Raw genomic sequence first — 19,901 nt, 5'->3', positions numbered from 1 at the left:
TAAAGAGGGAAAGGTTTATGTGAAGTACCACATGAAACTTGTATAATTTGTTGAAATGACTTTAAATGTCTTTACAAATTATATGTTTTTGTTGTCAGCCAATGCTACAAATTTATTGACCTACTAAGAGAGTTTGATGGTGACGTCCTGATATTCCAATTTTAAATAGTTTTTATAATAAAAGTTTTTCCATTTGACATGCATATTTTTGTATAGAAGTGTCTAAACAGAGTGATATCCATTTTTAAAAATTTTTTAATACAGTTTTTTAAATTTACATCTTTTAAAAGTGTTTATTTCAACAACAAACAAACTTAAGGCTGGAATTTGTTTTAACGTTCTATATAATATAATTGAAGTGCCTTAAAAACAATAGTGTTAATAAAAGAAAAAAACAAGGAAAATCAAGGAAAAAGGTAAATGTGGGGTACCTGTGGGGTACCTGAGAGACAGTAATGTATAAATACCGGTACGTGTGTGTAAAAATATGCTGTAGGAGGTGATTTCCAGACAGAAAAACAACTCCCCTGAGTTTTCAGAAGATGTTTTGATTGATAAATTGCATGTAAATACGTGCAGTGTTCATTATCCACTGGGTTAATTATGAAACAAAACAGACAATTAGAGCAATGCGATTATTTAAAAAGTCTGTCTGGAAAAAGAGCTTGGTAGAGGTGAATTATAGAGTCAGCAAACAGCTTGATTTTATAAGCTGTAATTAGTATTGCATGCAAATCTGCGCAAGGCTGATTATGCAGGCAGCTTATGGTGACCAGTGATCACATTAACTTCACACTTCTCGGTCAGCATAATGTCTGTGTTGAAGGTGAAAGGTAACATCTCCATGGTGAAGGGAGGTTGAGGGAGAAGGTTATTAGATTAGTGTGAGAGAAGTGTTTCACCAATGGTCCCTACAGTGCCAAGTGATTGAGCTCTGAGGACAGATTGTGTGCAATTACAGTCCATTTGTTCCAGTCTAGCCTCCCCTCCCGTTAGAGAGGACCTGGTAATAGAACAAGCTCGCTGGCTTTCGTCGGGCTCCTATTGTCTTTGACTTGGCTCCTTTTCCCTTCTGTCTTATTTCCCTTTCTTTTTCTATCTGTCTCTATCTCACGACTCCCATCTCACTTTTCTCTCGCGATCAGAAACACTTTGCCCTCACCAGTTCAATAAATACACTAGATCTCCCCTTTTCTCTTTAATTCCTCTCCTTCTCCCTCTTTATCTCTTTATCGCTCCTTCTCTTTCCTTTCTGTCTCTCGTTCCTTTTTTCTGTCTGGCTGAAGCAATTATATGCTTTCCAGCTTCCAACTAAGGGCCTTTTCCTTTTTGAAATCAAGAATGTCCCCCTCCCCCGTCATCCCACTTGGCCTCCTCCAAAGGACCGGGCAGAGTCCGTCTGCTTGCAGGATATATCAAGTGGAACTTAATTAGATGAAGCTCATGGAACCTTGCATGCAGTGCACAGAGACACAGAAAACATATAAGTAACACACCAAACTACAAAAATATACAGAGTCAACAATTCCACATGCCCTTATCATCATTTCCTCTTCTTTTTTTATATTTCTATATTCCCATAAGCTTTGTAGCTCCTTGCTAAAGCTCTTTCCTTTCAACACAACCCCTTTCCTGCCTTTTTGTCTGTCTTTGTTGCTTCTAAAGCAGTCCCACTTTCTGCCTTCCTCGGTACCTCCTGTCCCTCCCTCAAAGTCCCTAAGGAGTCAGCCTCTTGGGTGTATCTCTGCAAGGTTCAGAGACAAGCACAATTAGATTGCAGTGCAGCTGGAGAAAAAGGTAGAGTGACCTTGCAAACAGTCCAAATGAAAGGGAAGACCATTGTTTTATATCTCAGTCAAGCAACATTCATTGTTCAGATGTGGTGTTATATTTATGTGAACACAATGTTGTATATGTCTTTGTTTTAACACCTGCACTTCATTCATGACCAACAGTGCATAATGCAGTAAAGGGGCAAATTTTAATCCAACTCCAAACTTTTCCAGAACTTATTGAAGCCGCTTTTAGTGTCTAAATCCAACTGGAAAGTAAGGAAAGTAAAAGGGGATGAAAGTGGAGTGAAGCAGTAAGTAAAAACAAAGTCAACAAAGGGGACAAAAATCAAGCACTCCTGACTGGCAAACTTGTGAGATCCTCTTCCCACAAATGTGCACTTTGTTGTTCCTTAAAAGAATTCTTAAAAAGCTATTTACTAACTAGGCACAGTGTCTATTTTGCAAGAGAAAGACTTGAAAACATTTATTTTTGTGTCTTGCCAGTAATTTATTTTCAGATCACAAAACTTCGGGAAGTTATTTGAATTACCCAGACAATATAGAAGGGTCGAAAGGAAGATTGCATGGAGCAGTGGTAGTAAAGGTGAGTTTGAATAACAGGTGTCAACTATCCAAAGAAAGGGACAGTGCACAAGAAAGGTGGACAGAGTGGAGACAAAGGGAAGGTTTACAAGGTGGCGGTGAGACCTGCATGTACAGTATAGTTTGGGAACATTGGTTTTCACTGGGTGTGACCAAGAGTGCAGTTTTCATAACCAAGGCAAGGCTGAGTTTGCACATGTGCAGCAGAAAGGTAGCTGATATTCTGGGCAAAAGACCACCACAGCAACCCTTAAGGTATCAACCAAAATAAGCAGAAGGGAAACAAGTAAATCTGCCCTTTTAGTGTGTATCCAGTGTTTTCCAACAAAATGGCACAGAGAGGGACAAGGTAAAATGAAAAGTACAAATGAATGTCTTGTATCCCGTCTTCCTTCTTTCACCCCAACCGGTTGCAGCAGATGGCCCCGCCCCTCCCTGAGCCTGGTTCTGCCGGAGGTTTCTTCCTGTTAAAAGGGAGTTTTTCCTTCCCACTGTCGCCAAAGTGCTTGCTCATAGGGGGTCATATGATTGTTGGGTTTTTCTCTGTATGTATTAATGTACAGTGTACCTTACAACATAAAGCGCCTTGAGGCGACTGTTGTTGTGTTTTGGAGCTGTATAAATAACATTGAATTGAATTGAATAGTTTAATCAAAGTTATTCAAGATGTTTTAAAAGGTGTTCCACTTTTATCCATGAAAAAAACTTAAAGTCGTTATCTTACAGATAATGAACTGCACTTGAATAACCTTTAAAAAGAAAAAAAAAGATAATTAGTTATAGAGAACAACAGCCCACCACCTCAACCTTTCAGGGAATCTTTTTTTTTCAATAACAGATTTAAGTTGGATGGACATATATTTTACAAACAGGTGTATTTTTCCATTGTTTTCTCTGCTTTTTAAACCAGTTTTTATTACCATCTTCCTTCCTCGTCTTTACTACCAGCCCTCCTGTTGTGCCCTGGCTCTTCTCTCGCTGTAGCTTTTGACCTGCTCCAGAGGACCTCTGGTAGTGCATGCCTTTGTTTCATGCTTGTAAGTTCTCTAGTAAAACTTAATTAGATGAACTGACTGAGTAAGACAAATATAGCTATAACCCACATACAGTGTGTTGCAGAGAAACAGTGTTATTCACACAGATCATGTTCATGTGCAGTATGAAATTAGGGCTCAGTGCTCCATGATTCCCATGTTCTTTGTCACTCTTTTGTCTTCATTTATCTTTCTGTCTGACTCCAGCAATTACCTTGTATTCTAGCTCTTTGCTAAAGCCCTATTTTTACCCTCTGCTTCTTCGTGGTTTCTCCAACTTCTCTGATTTCTTTTCTCATTCAGTGCTATGACTCCCCTGAGGGGCACTGTAAGTGTGCCTCTTGAGTGTGGGACTGAGTAGAGCACAATTACATGAACTTTCTACAGTCTGAGCAGATGTCAAAGATCACCTCATTTCAAAATTAGGTGGACAGGCTCTGTTAGAACACTGCCATCAGATGGTAATTAGCTTCAGATTTGATGTTGTTCTTTTGACCCTTTGCTATAACAGAGGCTTTAGATTCATCTGACTGCGTGAAAATGTTGATAAGACAGGGGACAGAGGGGGGAAATGTAACCTGTCAGAGATGAACTGTTGCGGGTAAACAGCTACTCCCACACCTCACACACGCTTCCCCTGCACTTAAATTTCCAGCCATTAATTTTAGTATGGACAACCTCATCCATCACACCAGATGCACTTCTGAGAGTAGCCCAGTGGTTTTACCATTAAGGCCTGTCCTCTGTAGCCCTTTAGCATGAATCTGAGTGCTAACACTCAACAACCCTATAATTTTTTACTCATTACACCAAGTTTCAAACTAGCCCAGTTAAAAAAATCAGACAAAAATATACTTTTATTTAATAAAACACGTGAGGAGAAAAGCATGAACTTTTAACCTCAGATGTTATCTATTGATGGGATGACAATCAGGTGCGCAGCCGGTCTGAAGAAAAGAATGGAGGATTATGAAAGATGGATCACTTAAACACATGTGAAAAATAAATCATGCCACAAGGTGAAGATGGGAGGACATCAGAAAAAATAGTTCTTTATGCTTAATAAGGTTGTAAAAGATTACAAAATCATAAGTTCAATAAGGATTGATGGTTTCTCCATAAAGAGAAAACTACTGTCCATCTGCAGTTTGCTGTGTATGATATGGGCAAACCAGGATGCTCTGTTATGTTTTCGTTTAAAAGAGAAATATTGTAGGCTGGAGAAATGAAAACACTACAGGCCAACCTAAGAACTTTATCCTATCCTTCAGAAACTGTGGGGGACGTGTCATGATCTGGACTTGTTTTGCTGCGTCTGGGCCAGGAAGGCTTGTCATCAGTGACGGAGGAATGAATGTTGAATTATTAGCAGCAAATTCTTAAGAAAAATGTCAGAACGTCTGATCATGAACTCAATCTCTGAGGACAATGGGTAAGGCAGCAAGAAGACAACCCTAAGTAACCTCAAATCTGATTTGATCTTTGCTAAATTCAAATGTTCTGTTGCAGTTACCATTCAATACCATAATTTCTTCGTATAGCAGTTAAAAAAAAGCACATGGCCGACCAAAGTGCTGTACAGCAAAAATATAACACACTACATACTGAAAGCAAGCTTTCAACACTTCATTCATATGAATCTTTTTGTCCTTTTAGAATTTGTGTGGCAGTTAGTATAATTGAATCCATCTGTCCATCTATTTTCTGCTGCTTATCCGGGTCTGGGCAGCAGGGCAGCATTTTAGGCAGAGATTCCTAGATCACTTTCTCCCTGGATACTCACTCAGGCACTTCTGAGGGCACACCAAAGTGTTCCCAGGCCAGCCAGGAGACATAATCTCTCCAGTGTGTTCTTGGTCTGCCCCAGGGCATCGTTCCAGTTGGACATGTCTGAAACACCTCACCTATGAGGCCCCCAGGAGGCATCCTATTCAAATGCCCAAACCACCTACACTGGCTCTATCGACGTGGAGGAAAGTGACCATATGTGAGGGCAGGAATGTAGCTCGACAGCTTTGTTTCACACTAAGCTCTCCCTTCACCACAACAGACCGAAACAGCATCCGTATTACTGCCGACACTGTACCTATCAGTCTCTTTGTTCCTCTCTCTCCTTCCCTCACCCGTGAGGAAGACCCAGAGATACTTAAACTCTTTGGGGCAGCAATTCCTTCTGAAGAGTGGGGCAACCATCTCCAACTGAAGATCTTATACCATTTCCTGCTGTGTAGCTAGACTGCAAGGTCTTTTCACAAATTCACATTCGAGATGGGAACCGCTTAAGTGCTGAATAATTGTTGGGTTTAGATTAGATTAGGTTAAATAGTTTGCAACCACAAAAGTGATGCTAGCGGTTCTCCGTGTTGAACTGAATGCTACTTTCTTAAAAACCCAAAGCTAGAAGTCTGATGTTTCTGGTCTGTACGAAATATTGCTTATACCATATAACAACAATAAAACAGGAAATCGAGTTTCATGTGCAACAGTAATATTTACACTTACTGTTGATTTTTTTTAAACTTCTCTATTTTTGTTGAATATGTCCAAAAAGTGTTAACTTGAAAAAAATTGAAGACCCCAACAAAATGCTTTGCAGTTGAGGGCAAAACACTGGCTGTAGTCTGTTGAGCTATAAGGGATGTATAACGCAAAGATGTTTTGTTAACTATTGCATGCATCCAAAATTCCAAATGCAAAACACTGGATTCTGGATGTGTTGCCATGATCTAGTTTTTGAACAGGCGGTTATCAGCAGGCTATAGGTATTAACATCCCCAGTCATGCGGGCATTTGCATGCAGGCCAGCTTACTTCACAAAACAGATGACATATCAGAAACGGAATGCAGAATGAACTTTCTAAGCCCCTCATTTCTATGCAAGACTGATCTGCTGGGGACTTGTCATCAGATCAGGTAAAGCCAGTGAGAAATCAGTGGGACAATTATAGAATGCAACCAGTGAGCAGTTAAATGAACAACATGAAACATACATAGAGCGGAGTGTACAAAGGGCAATAACTTTCACAGTGTCAATAATGTGAGGCCTGAATATAAGTGTGTTGAATGTGTTGTTAAACAGCTTATTCAATAAGTGAACGCAGCTCTCACTGTTCCACCTGTCAAGTAGGGAAGACGAATAGAAGCCTTTATGTTAATGTGTTACATAATGCATGGACTTTAATCTTTAAAAGCAGTATTTCTTACAGTGAAACCAGATGAGAACTACCTGGGTGTTTGCTGGGCAAAGAGGCATTGCAGAGATTAAGAGACTACACATGTATGAGAGGGGATGTACAGTGCAAGCTTTTGCCTTGAAAGGAATAATTCAGAGGCATGTTTGCAAAATGTGTATCAGTGATTCAATGGGGTGCACAGGACAACTTGCATCATTTGGCAGCTACAGAGAAGCATCCATATAGACCCACTCGTCTGAAATTTAGATTTAAAAAGATCAAATGTTTGTATTACAAAAGGTTTGGCTGAAGCAAAATACATTCACTACACTAATGTGTGAACATTATCAAAATCGCCAAAACATGAAATGTGGATACAAATAAATACAAATGATAAATACAAAGTAGTGCACTTGTTGTTCTGTAGGCACAGGAGACAATACTTAACATTCACAAGCAGAACACACACACACACACACACACACACACACACACACACACACACACACACACACACACACACACACACACACAAGTGAATAATTCACCTCAAGATAGAAATGTTAGATATGTGTTCATCTGGCATTCATTACATTCATTAATTATTCACATTAGTTGTAGTTCAAAGCATTTTTTGTGCATTTCATTTTGATCACACTATGCTGCCTTCATGAAATTGCATTCAAAATTAATTTAAAGCATGTTGTCAGCTCATGCATCCAGAAATGAAGTCACATGATACCCTTAGAGGGCTGAGCCTGGCCTAGGAAGCGTTGCACTCATGTCTCTGCTGTGTGATTTCTAGAATATACTGGCTCTTGATTATTCTTTTAAATTAATATTTGTGGCAGTTCCCCACAAATGTCCATTTTCTTCTGTTAGAAGCTGAATTAGTAATATACTGCTTTAGCCAATACACTTGATTCATCAAATGTTACACATTTGAATTTTTATTCATAAGCAGCAGGGCTTCAGTGATGGCAGTTTCTGTTTTTTTATGGGTCAGTCAGGTGGTTGGTTGCCCACTTCAAACTGTTAGATGAATTAAGATACAAATATGTGTAAACATCACCTTGACGATAAAGCCTGCTTTGCGCCTGCTTGCATAACACATTTTAGATTTTTTTGATCGGCCATCAGGCGAACAGATACACACTATTAAAACCAGCTGTCTCCACAGGTGGTGTAACAGGTTGGTTTACTTGCACTTTGCACTAAAAAACATCAGGTGTTTCAGATGACTTCAGGTCAGTTTTCCTTGATTTTGCATGTGCAACTAAAGCAATCAAGTTCTGGTAGCTGGTAAGTGCAGCCAAATAATACAGGGAGTGCAGAATTATTAGGCAAATGAGTATTTTGTCCACATCATCCTCTTCATGCATGTTGTCTTACTCCAAGCTGTATAGGCTCGAAAGCCTACTACCAATTAAGCATATTAGGTGATGTGCATCTCTGTAATGAGAAGGGGTGTGGTCTAATGACATCAACACCCTATATCAGGTGTGCATAATTATTAGGCAACGTCCTTTCCTTTGGCAAAATGGGTCAAAAGAAGGACTTGACAGGCTCAGAAAAGTCAAAAATAGTGAGATATCTTGCAGAGGGATGCAGCAGTCTCAAAATTGCAAAGCTTCTGAAGCGTGATCATCGAACAATCAAGCGTTTCATTCAAAATAGTCAACAGGGTCGCAAGAAGCGTGTGGAAAAACCAAGGCGCAAAATAACTGCCCATGAACTGAGAAAAGTCAAGCGTGCAGCTGCCAAGATGCCACTTGCCACCAGTTTGGCCATATTTCAGAGCTGCAACATCACTGGAGTGCCCAAAAACACAAGGTGTGCAATACTCAGAGACATGGCCAAGGTAAGAAAGGCTGAAAGACGACCACCACTGAACAAGACACACAAGCTGAAACGTCAAGACTGGGCCAAGAAATATCTCAAGACTGATTTTTCTAAGGTTTTATGGATTGATGAAATGAGAGTGAGTCTTGATGAGCCAGATGGATGGGCCCGTGGCTGGATTGGTAAAGGGCAGAGAGCTCCAGTCCGACTCAGACGCCAGCAAGGTGGAGTACTGGTTTGGGCTGGTATCATCAAAGATGAGCTTGTGGGGCCTTTTCGGGTTGAGGATGGAGTCAAGCTCAACTCCCAGTCCTACTGCCAGTTTCTGGAAGACACCTTCTTCAAGCAGTGGTACAGGAAGAAGTCTGCATCCTTCAAGAAAAACATGATTTTCATGCAGGACAATGCTCCATCACACGCGTCCAAGTACTCCACAGCGTGGCTGGCAAGAAAGGGTATAAAAGAAGAAAAACTATGACATGGCCTCCTTGTTCACCTGATCTGAACCCCATTGAGAACCTGTGGTCCATCATCAAATGTGAGATTTACAAGGAGGGAAAACAGTACACCTCTCTGAACAGTGTCTGGGAGGCTGTGGTTGCTGCTGCACGCAATGTTGATGGTGAACAGATCAAAACACTGACAGAATCCATGGATGGCAGGCTTTTGAGTGTCCTTGCAAAGAAAGGTGGCTATATTGGTCGCTGATTTGTTTTTGTTTTGTTTTTGAATGTCAGAAATGTATATTTGTGAATGTGGAGATGTTATATTGGTTTCACTGGTAAAAATAAATAATTGAAATGGGTATATATTTGTTTTTTGTTAAGTTGCCTAATAATTATGCACAGTAATAGTCACCTGCACACACAGATATCCCCCTAAAATAACTAAAACTAAAAACAAACTAAAAACTACTTCCAAAAACATTCAGCTTTGATATTAATGAGTTTTTTGGGTTCATTGAGAACATGGTTGTTGTTCAATAATAAAATTATTGCTCAAAAATACAACTTGCCTAATAATTCTGCACTCCCTGTAGTTTCCACTCTATTTTGAGATCACTGCAGCTGACTCCTTTACTTTTCTCAGGTTTAATATTTTATTTTGTCTAGAACTTTGCTAAACGCTGGTGTTTTGTAAAGCTACATTCACATTTCCCCTAATACAGCAAATGCTAGAAATTAGCATGTAAGCTATCATTTTAGTGCACTATAGTCTGCAAGAGCCGCTTTTGAAAAATGCATGGTTCAGAAAACATGTTTTCTGGGTGCAGCACAAAAAGTTGCGCGAGCTTTACTTTGTTGGGAAGAAACTTTTGTGTACCAGTGTTTGTGCTAATCTGTCCAACTGATGTTGAGACATTTCACTGGATTGAAAACTTACACTTGCCGCTTGGTGACAGTGAGGAGCTATAATAAGAATGATGTTGATCAAAAGTGAGAAATTGTGACTTCGCAGTGAATAACACCCTTCTACCATTTTTGTGCCGCAAAAGCATCTTTCATATTTCCTGTCAAATCTAACCCTGGTGCTCACAAGGTAAGGACGAGGCTGTCACAGGCGCTAATTCTCCGTGTGACGGACATGTTTGTTTACTGTAATTATAGTGACACTAAAAATTATTTTTGTGATGATTTATTGATGTTAAATGTAGTGCCTTCAATTAAGCAGTCAATTCATTATTTATTACTTTTCCCTGTCAAATACATGAACACATTCGCTCTTTTCTGTCTTTGCATAAATCATACCCACAGATCAGTCACAACATCTTTAAAATTGACTGATGATCCCGGTATTAAACAATAATGCTAATTTCTCTGCTGTTATCATATTTTTTCTTATAGGCCTACTAAATGTAAGTAGGTCCATAAGATTTTGGTACTGACACTTACTTCTATGGAGTCTAACAAGATGCAAAAATGTAAGTGAACCAGAACTTTATTAGGCTGAAAACAAAAATAAACATATCAGAGAGATATTTAAAAAACAACAACTAAAACTAACAGTATCCGCTTATTTCTACAAAGCTTAACGCCACCTTTAGACACATTAGATGGCTGGATGCTTCCTGTGTAGTTTCTCTCAGTTATGTCCACAGCCTTGTCCTTTTGATTTACTTCAAGCAGCCTTAATTTCTCAGAGCAGACTTTCATGTCCATCCAAGTGTTGGAAGACTTCCAAATATACATGGGGGATATGATTAGGCATTATCTATTTAACACAGTCGCACACAAGAAAAAACATCTCAACTGTCTCGTTATCAGGTGGCTGCCACAGATGCACGCCTAATACAAACGACTTACAAGTGGGATCTTTAATTTTGTGTTTTATTGTTGGTGTAGCTCTAATGTAACTCTCGTGACTCGCAATGCTGGAATCAGGGCTGGGCAAATACAGCATAAATATTACATAAACAGTAAGTATCAAAAATGTAATGTTCCCCACCGAGGATGCCATAAGGCTGTAATTTTCTCAACGGGGTATGTTATTTCACACCGCAATATTCTGGTGCTTTGCAACTACCAATCAGGTCAGCTGCACAAACTGCACCTTCAACCCACACACACACACAGTAGTTTCAGTTTGACGGTCTATGAAAGTAACAAAACAGATTGAAATGTAACAAGAGTGTTTTTTGTGCTTTTCTTAATGTGCTGTTTGTGTTATTTAAGAGCACGCCACCTTTAATGTTACAGTCCACCTGAACACATGTTTGTTATTAGTATTACATTGAGATTCTCAGCGGGTTGCTCTGATGTTGACCAGCTGTCCTGCTGTTGGCTGTCAAATACAAAATAAAATAGTAATTTAGGTTAATGATGCCCATTCAGAGCCGAATATACTGCATAGCCACGAGGAAAGACAACTTGAAACACAAGGGCAACGCAAAATCCATCTGTTCTCCTTCTCCACCTCCGCAGTCTGTCACGTCTTTCTCTTCTGCACCGTACGCCGCCGTGAACTCTAGGAAACAACTATCCCGCAGCTGTGTGTACACTGATCCTGTGGTAATGTTGCCTGCACTACTCGCTGATTGTCATGCTGTTGCTTTCTCACAATATGCAGTGTTACACAGTGTGTTCTGCAAGCACTTCTCTTTGCAGAATCAAAGTAGTGTGTGGGTGACGGTTTTCTTTTTTTGTACGAGAAAAGAAACAGTTTTTACTTCTGCTGAGGTGCACTTACAGTCTCTTTGTCCAAGGGTAGATATTTTTAGATGTTCTTTACTTGGGCACTGATATTGAACACAAGTAAATGCAGCTTCTAGTTATTCAGGGATATATTAGCAATTCCATATTAATGCAGAAAATGCCTGCCAGCAATTGCTACATTTCTGTGTGGAGTTTGGATGTTTTGTACCTAAGGCTGGGCAAACACTGTGCGATTTCTTCAGTCGCGTTTTTCAGCTCCTGCTTAAACTGTATTATTGAATCGCAGGGGTTAGAAGTTCGTAGGTCACGATGCAGGGTCTCACACTATACGACCCGATGCTCTGATGTGACCTGAGTGCTCACACTGTGCATCAATAACACGAGGCTTATAACACAAAATCTGTCTCTCGCTCTCCCTCTGTGTTTCACTCACACACACACACCACCATCAACTTGTCTAAATTGCTAATAAAAAACACTGACCAGGCAGCTGCAATTGAGCAGCAATGTCCATCCAACTCTTTTCACGGTTGTTGTGGTCGTGATAATTTTGTGAGGCCACATCGAAAAGGCTCGGAGGAGCTTGCCAAAGTTCTACAAGTTGTGCCTCCATCGCTTGTGTCGAGATCACACGCTGCACTGCCGTGCTACTCCATCTTTTTCACTTCCATTCCTGTGTTTGCGCGTGCGCAGTGTGAGAGGCTGCGTTGACACCTTCACGAGGGGCGACAAGATTTCAAACAGGTTTGATTTTCTTGCGACCATACGATTGATGATTGGGAGCTGGTCGTGAGGTGTTAATCGCTTCTTATTACCCCATGTATACTACACAATGCACGACACACGATTAAGGCAAAACTCAGGCCAATCCCCAAAACAGTCACACGACTGAAAAATCGGTTCAAAATGGGCCAAAAATCGCACAGTGTATGCCCAGCTTAAGTGCATGGGATTCTCCTTGGGTACTTTCACCAACCAACCATGATTTCGTTTTTTCAAACAAATAACTGCACTGCTTAAACATCACCAAGAGAGATACCTTTAATGAATAATGTATTCAAAACTGATGATGAGACAAACTTGGGTTTCTGGTGTGAGCAACCAAAGGTGACTATTTCATGAACTTCTATGAGACGGGGTTGTAGCATGACCTTACCTCAGTCTCGCTTCTGTAGACTTCTGTAGAATCTTCATCACATTTCCTGGATAACAGATTTTCAGGATCCTTATCTGAAACTTTAGGTAAACCTCGGTTTTCTTAACATCAAGTCTTCTTCGTCTCTGCTTGTTTGCATAATCAACCATTTCAAATTTGCAAATCTTGTTATCTTGCGCAGGGCCACTGGACCAACATCAGTTAAGCGCTTGGTATGTGAAATTAAAATGTACCAAAGCCCTCAGTGTTTTCTTTGAATACCTCATTTTCTTTTGGCTATGCAACCCGTCTATCACATTTGCATTTTCGTACAAACACAACATCATAGCGTAGATTGTTCTTTTCTTTTAATCACAGCCAACTGGCCGTGCAGGAAAACAAATAGGGTATTTTTAAATTGACAAACATTACGGCGCAATCGAAGCCATGATCTAAAGTGTTCTATTTAACGTCAGCCATTCATATGCTGATTTTAAATTGCTACAGCACCATGCTGTGCCAAGTGTCTATAATCACAGTGACAGTATACAATATTCTGGCCCGTAGGCGAGAGCTCTCTCTCCAATTATGTTTCTCTTGGCCTGAGATTGAATCTATTACTGTGTAATTGCCTCTATATCTCCAACTATCACCCCGAGCAGTTCCGCGGATTTTTCACACATATGGTGAGTAAATGTTTGGTGGAAATCAGAGCTATTTTTAGGATGTTGTTGATGTTGAAGGAGCAGTGTCCTGATACTCGCAGAAATTGTTGAACAAAGTTATTCAAAGGACTGTTTTATCCTAAACTGTAATGGTGACCTGGAGAGTGCCTCGATATATGACTTTTTTTGGATTGCAGTGAGACGACCACTCTGAGAAGCACATGTGTGCATGAAGCCAAGGTAGTGACAAATACTTTTTTTTTAAACATTTCCTCTCATCCTTTTTACCCAGGTGGGTTCAGCTCACTGAGTCAAGACATAGACAGCATCACTCAAGCTGTCAGGGACTAAGAAGTAGATTTAAGCTCCAGGTTTTACACTGGACAAAAAAAATCCACCAACGTATACCACACAAACATCCGCCCTTTTCTCATCAGCAGCAAAGTATTGGCATTCATTTCCAGGTGAACTGATTATGCAGTAAGCAGAGGTATTTATTGGCACCAACTGAAACATGACCCGTATGCAGCAGTGCTGTGCAACAGTGCAAATGTGGAAACTACGTTTTGTTATTAAATAATTGGTTAGTATTGCAAATGCAAATATTCACACAATTCAGTGGGCTGCATACCAAACTAAAGGGAAATAAACAGAGTCATGCTACTATCAATCAATAGTATTGACACTATTACCAGCATTGGTATCTATACTATTGATATTTGGATCAATGCATTAACCTTTTTACAATTTTTCAGTCTTATACAAACTTCCTTTTGGTGGTGCTTTGCTCACGGGTGCAACATTGAGTTCTGAAAACACCCATTTACTGACAGAAGAAGTAACAAGAGTTCTGACAGTGACGGGAGCACAGATGCGTGGATACAGAGAGACGTGAGAGATCCCTTTTACTGTTCTGAACACCAGCTAGCAACTCACTCTCAAATGCACTGTGAATTGCTGTGAATGCACTGGCACCTGCTGTTGTGGCCCAGACAGAAATATTGCTACAACACTACATTTTAAACATGACATGCTCAGATTTTTCTGTCTTTACTGGAATGTACAGGCTACGTTTTGGTAGCATGGTATGTCATACCAATGTATCTCAGCAGGCTGAAAAGCCGATAAACTAAGCAATGGTTATCATTTAGCATAATACTCACACTTCCCTGGTCAGCCATGTAGAGTTAGCTAATCAGTGGACATTTCCGTCTGTTTCACACAGCTAAAATGTCTGAAAAAAAAGTGCACACCAAATGGCTTCTTGCCATTTAGCAGCTGTGTTCCTGTTCCACAGTCACACAACAGATGATAGCTCAAATGCCCTCTTTTCCCCACCCAACATGGACAACAGGAGGGGTCAGGTTCCATGTAGAGTCACTCCAACAGCTTTTACCAAGAAAATAATTACGAATGAAAAAGAGAGAAAAAAAAAATCAAATAGTACCCAATGTTTTTCACATCCTGCATCATATGACATTTTTTTCATGTGCTGCTACTTTTCTGAATTCAATAGTGATGGGATTTCGGTTCAGCTCACTAAAAAGAGCCGGCTCTTTCGGCTCCGAACCGGCTCTTCAGGTTGTTTTGTTGCTTTAATTAATTTATTATTAACAATAATATAAAATTATTCACAAAAGGAATTACTAACGTAAAAAAAATGTGATTTTATTTATATATGTTTATATATAAATATATGCGGTGGCCCCTAGAGACAAAACACGTACAAACTACAAAACACATTTCTAGCATGAACTGAACTTCCAAAGCAGAGCTACTAGATCACTTAAATTACACAATTGAAAGCATGTGTGTGTTGGTTGTGTATTTATACACAGGCACTCATATATATTCAAATAATTTTTAAAAAAAGTTCATTTACCTGTTACTACCACACAGCAAATCCGGTCGTTGGTACTTGCTGGCTTGTGTAGCCACAAGATAACAAAAGCTCAACACTGCGCCCAGCATCCTGGAGCACTTCTGTTGTCTTTTGTACGTGTTTTGAGTTTTTATGTGCTTCTGAGTTTTTACGTGCTTTGGAGTTTGTACGTGTTTTTACGTGTTTTGGAGTTTTTACGTGTTTTGGAGTTTGTACGTGTTTTTACGTGTTTTGGAGTTTGTACATGCTTCAGAGTTCGTATGTGATTTGAAGTTTGTATGTGCTTTGTCTCTAGGGGCCACCGTAAATATACTTTTATTTATTCACTTCACATAAAATGTAATAAATAAATCATATAATACAAAAATCAACTATTCACATTTCAACTTTTAACTATTTAAATTTTCAGCTTTTTTCTTTTACAAATTTAAAGTGAAACAACACAAAACACTGCAAGCCACAACACAATTAAATATAAATTATAATATGAAAACAAAAAGAACATGCACATTCTCTGTCATATTAGCCTGCATGAATAAACTTTCTGAATCCTTCATCCACAACCAAAAATAGTTGTGGATGATTACTATACCTTTCTAATGTGACGTTGTTGTCCCTGGCTCTCTTTCTCTCTCTCTCTCCCTCTGGCTCTGTTCCTGTGCTACTGAGTGTAACTACCGCCCCTCCCCCCTCTGCCCAGCATAAAGCACAAGGCTCGCATGCAGAGTGAAGCAGAAAAAAAGAAGCTCCTTATCGGCTCGTGATAAGGAGCCGGCTCGCGTCGTTCACGTCAAAGATCCGGCTCTAAGGCTACGTTCACACTGCAGGCGAAAGCGCATCAAATCAGATTTTTTGGACCCTATGCGAGCCATATCCGATCATGGTATGACAGTGTGAACGACACAAATCCGATATTTTCAAATCTGATCTGGGTCACTTTCGTATGTGGTACTGAATCCGATACATATCCGATGTTTTAGAAAGTGAGTGCTGTTTGAACGGTCATGTCGCATTAAATCCGTCTTTTACGTCACTGACACAAGACAGACGCCAATTATCAGCTCTGGAGAAGCGCCCGAGAAAACATCGCGAACGCTTCCTGGCCATCCAGTGTAGATGTTAGTGAATCTGTTGGGAAGACAACGTTGGGGAAACGTGAACATTTTATTTTCACGTATATTTTATGTACTGTATAATCTGCAGATTCTGACAGAAATCTGCAACTATCCTTTGAAGCACTGCTCCTCTAAAACAGCAATAAGGATCATTATTAGGTTATTTACATTATTATGTAAATAACAAAATAACTTAAAGCAAAAATTGGGAAACGTAAAGTCGGAAGTCTTTATATTAAGGGCCATCAGCCAAACAATATTGTTTGCTCTGGGTATAAACGGGGTGCGTTGTGTGTGACGTCTTCTTTTGCGCATGCGGGTCGCTTTGAGCGTTCACACTAGAGCGCGTTTGCATTCGCATTTTATTTGTAGTGTGAACAAGCAGACAAAAAAATCGGATTTGATCAAAAAATCGGAATTGAGCATTAAGACCTGCAGTGTGAACGTAGCCTAAGAGCCATTTCGTTCGCGAACGACCCATCACTAGAATTCAATCACCCAGTGTTGATAAGGAGGCTCTCTCTGCGCCTTCCAGTTCCTGAGAATCATTTGCCATCTTGTCATAATAGCAGTCTGAATCCAATACTTAAATGATTGTGAAATTCCAGATAACATGTTCCAGTCTTACATAAAATGTTGGCTATCACATTAGCTTCAATTTTTTATAACATTACCAACATAACAGTAAGTTTTGATATGAATTAACCAAATGAAGTTTAGCGTTCACTCATGTTTAATAAAAACAAAGGTTTTGACATGTCACCACATGCTGAGAAAACATAGATCATTGCATTGATTCAGCAAGCCTGAAGCTCTACAGAGGGATGGAAAACCTTTTTTACTTCAGTCGTTATTAAACTCAACAATTGAGCAGCTGATACCTGTTTGCTATTTGCTTCAGCTATGATGACCTACATGTATTTTCTACTATAATGACATTGTGAACTCCGCTCCATTCCATTTAAGTCCATGATCAGGCCATTTCCACACCAACAAAAAAAACCAAGTCATTTTAAATAAGACCAATCACAGAATATTAGTTACCGACAGTTTTTAACAATTTCTAGATTTCAGGCACACCAAGCAATATAAGGATGACCCGTAGGGATGGGTATCGAAAACCGGTTCTTGTTGAGAACCGGTTCCCACTGTTTCAATTCCTTGGAATTGTTTGCCATTTTTACAAACGATTCCCTTATCGATTCCAGACGCCTCGAATGACGTCACCACGTTGCATAGCGTCTTTTACTCAGTAGGAAACACGGCGCCTAAGCGGCACAAATGCTCAAAAGTTTGGTTACCCTTTATGAGAAAGGATGACAACAGGGCAACGTGCAATACTTGCAAAGTAGAGATTTCATCAAAGAGAGGAAACACTACGAATATGCAAAAGCATTTGCTCAAAAAACACGTGATTGCTTTAAATGAATGTCGTGTTTTTGATCCGCTCCGGACTAGCAAAGCTCAACCCAGCAGCAGCGTTAGCGTTTGCACGTCCTCTCCCGTTAATACTGCAGGTAACTAATCAACTAGCATTGCATATTATGTTAGCACGTTTTGCCTTATTACAAAACCTGCCATTACTGTGCGCTGCATTTAGATGACCATGACGAGAGAGACAGACAGAGTCTGTCTGGCTCAGATGCTGGCAGTTCTCGCTGCAGTCTACAGGTGGCTTCTCCTTTCACAGAGGCAGGGAAAAGTAAAATGACACAGGCCAGGATAGACGAATGTCACCGAGCAGTGACTAAGTTTGTTGTAAAAGGCTTGCACCCTTTTGCCACAGTAGATGCCCCCGAGTTTCGGTAAGTGAATGTTTAATTGTAGGCTAAGTCAGGAAATGTCAAAGTTTAAGGATGAAGAGGTCCCACATGACAAAAGTGGTCCTGAAGGAGAAGCAAGAGTTGCTCAGTAAGCATAGTAATAGTTTTTTAAGATTGTGTATATTATAATCATTAGATCATGATCAAATTAAATTTATAAACTAAGATAAGGAATATTACATTAGCATTTAAGTTGTGAACGCGTTACCCCTCAGAGCTGCCCAAGCATATGCTGCTCCTAGATGTAAAGACCAGATGGAACTCCTTGTATTTGATGATGGACAGATTCTGCGAGCAGTTTCCTGCCATCCAGGCTGCAGCCATCGATCCAGAAATAAGAAAGTCCATGGAAAAGGAAAGGTGAGTAGTATTGAAAAATAATGATAATATGGCTTAACTTGGACTCAGGTTTTATTTTTGTTTGTTTTATGCAACATATCTGTTGTATTTTTGTTTTGTTGATTTTGCAGACTGGCTAAAATGGGCAATGATGACTTAAGAAAAGCAGAGGAGTTTGTGGTACTCATGCGGAAGCACTACACCTCCACACTAGCAGTGTCCAGTGACAAAAGTCCGACCTGTGGTGAGATTTTGCCCATCCTGCAAAAGCTACAGTAACACTACACCGTACAAGAAGATGACTCTGCCTTCACAAGGAGCATAAAGGAGAACATTTGGAAAGATCTTTCCAAACGATACCAGGTACAATTGATGATTTATTTATCATAAATAAAATGACAGTCATGATGTCACATTTTCCTCCCTCTTAAAAATGTAAGGATGCTGATATCAAGAGCTTCCTGGAGGAGGCCACCATCTTGGACCCCCGATTTAAATCCAAAGTGGAGAAGGATGAAGTCTGGCACAGGATCAGGGAAGCAGCAATTGCAGCAAAGGCAGAGGCAGGAGCAGATGAGGTATTTCAATATGACAGTGTTTTTCATTGTTGCACATTTCCATTGTGAGAGTGAGACCTTTCATCTATGGAGCTGTGGTACTTAGTTTGATTTGCTTGTTTATTTGTCACTTTCTACTCAAGCACCTGGAGCAAGGAGACACACGGAGAGTTGTTCGAAGATGAGGATGAAGAAGACTATGTAAGTTTAGTTCATTGTGATGATAATTTAAATGTCATTGATTGTTCATTTTTTGCTTATTTTTTTATCATGTCAATTTAATTTCAGGCGCCACCAGTAAAGCAAAGAAAAACGGCCTTGGAGGAATTCTTTGAAGAAGAGGACAACAAGCTGCAGTCATTCCAACAACGGCATCCCGTTCTTTCCCTGGGCCACAGAGTGGATCAGGAGATCCAGCTGTATAGAAGCCTAACCCCCATCCCCTGCAAGGATAACGCTGCCCTATGGTGGTGGAGCAAGAGAGGGGGCTGTCAGCACTGGCTGAAAGGTTTCTGTGTGTGCAGGCATCCTCCACCCCGTCTGAGAGGGTGTTCACAGCTGGAGAGACCATAAGTCCAGAAAGATCACGTATCCTTCCTGAAAAAGCAGATATGCTTACATTTCTGCAAAATAATTTTTAATTCTCTATAGTTGATGGATGCAGAATTGCACAGTGCACTGTTCCATTGGACTTGAGTTGATTGTATTTTTTGCTGGCTGATATAGTTTTATTTTTGAGTGCCCAGCTCATATATACTTTTAAAAAGGAGAGTGTAAATGTTGCTGGACATTCTTGTGTAATTGCC

The 19,901-nt window shown here is 40.0% G+C and overlaps 1 pseudogene; it reads left to right on the top strand.

Moving 5' to 3' along the window:
* The first annotated feature begins 18,473 nt into the window (after positions 1 to 18,473).
* LOC146646167 (uncharacterized) lies at positions 18,474 to 19,668 on the top strand (annotated as a pseudogene).
* The last annotated feature ends 233 nt before the right edge of the window (positions 19,669 to 19,901 follow it).

This window comes from Rhamphochromis longiceps, linkage group LG19 (genome assembly GCF_057381845.1).
Source record: "Rhamphochromis longiceps isolate RC_006_pf linkage group LG19, R_longiceps_female_GT1.1, whole genome shotgun sequence".
In the NCBI taxonomy this organism is placed as follows: domain Eukaryota; kingdom Metazoa; phylum Chordata; class Actinopteri; order Cichliformes; family Cichlidae; genus Rhamphochromis; species Rhamphochromis longiceps.
This window is presented reverse-complemented; position numbering and strand designations above follow the sequence as displayed.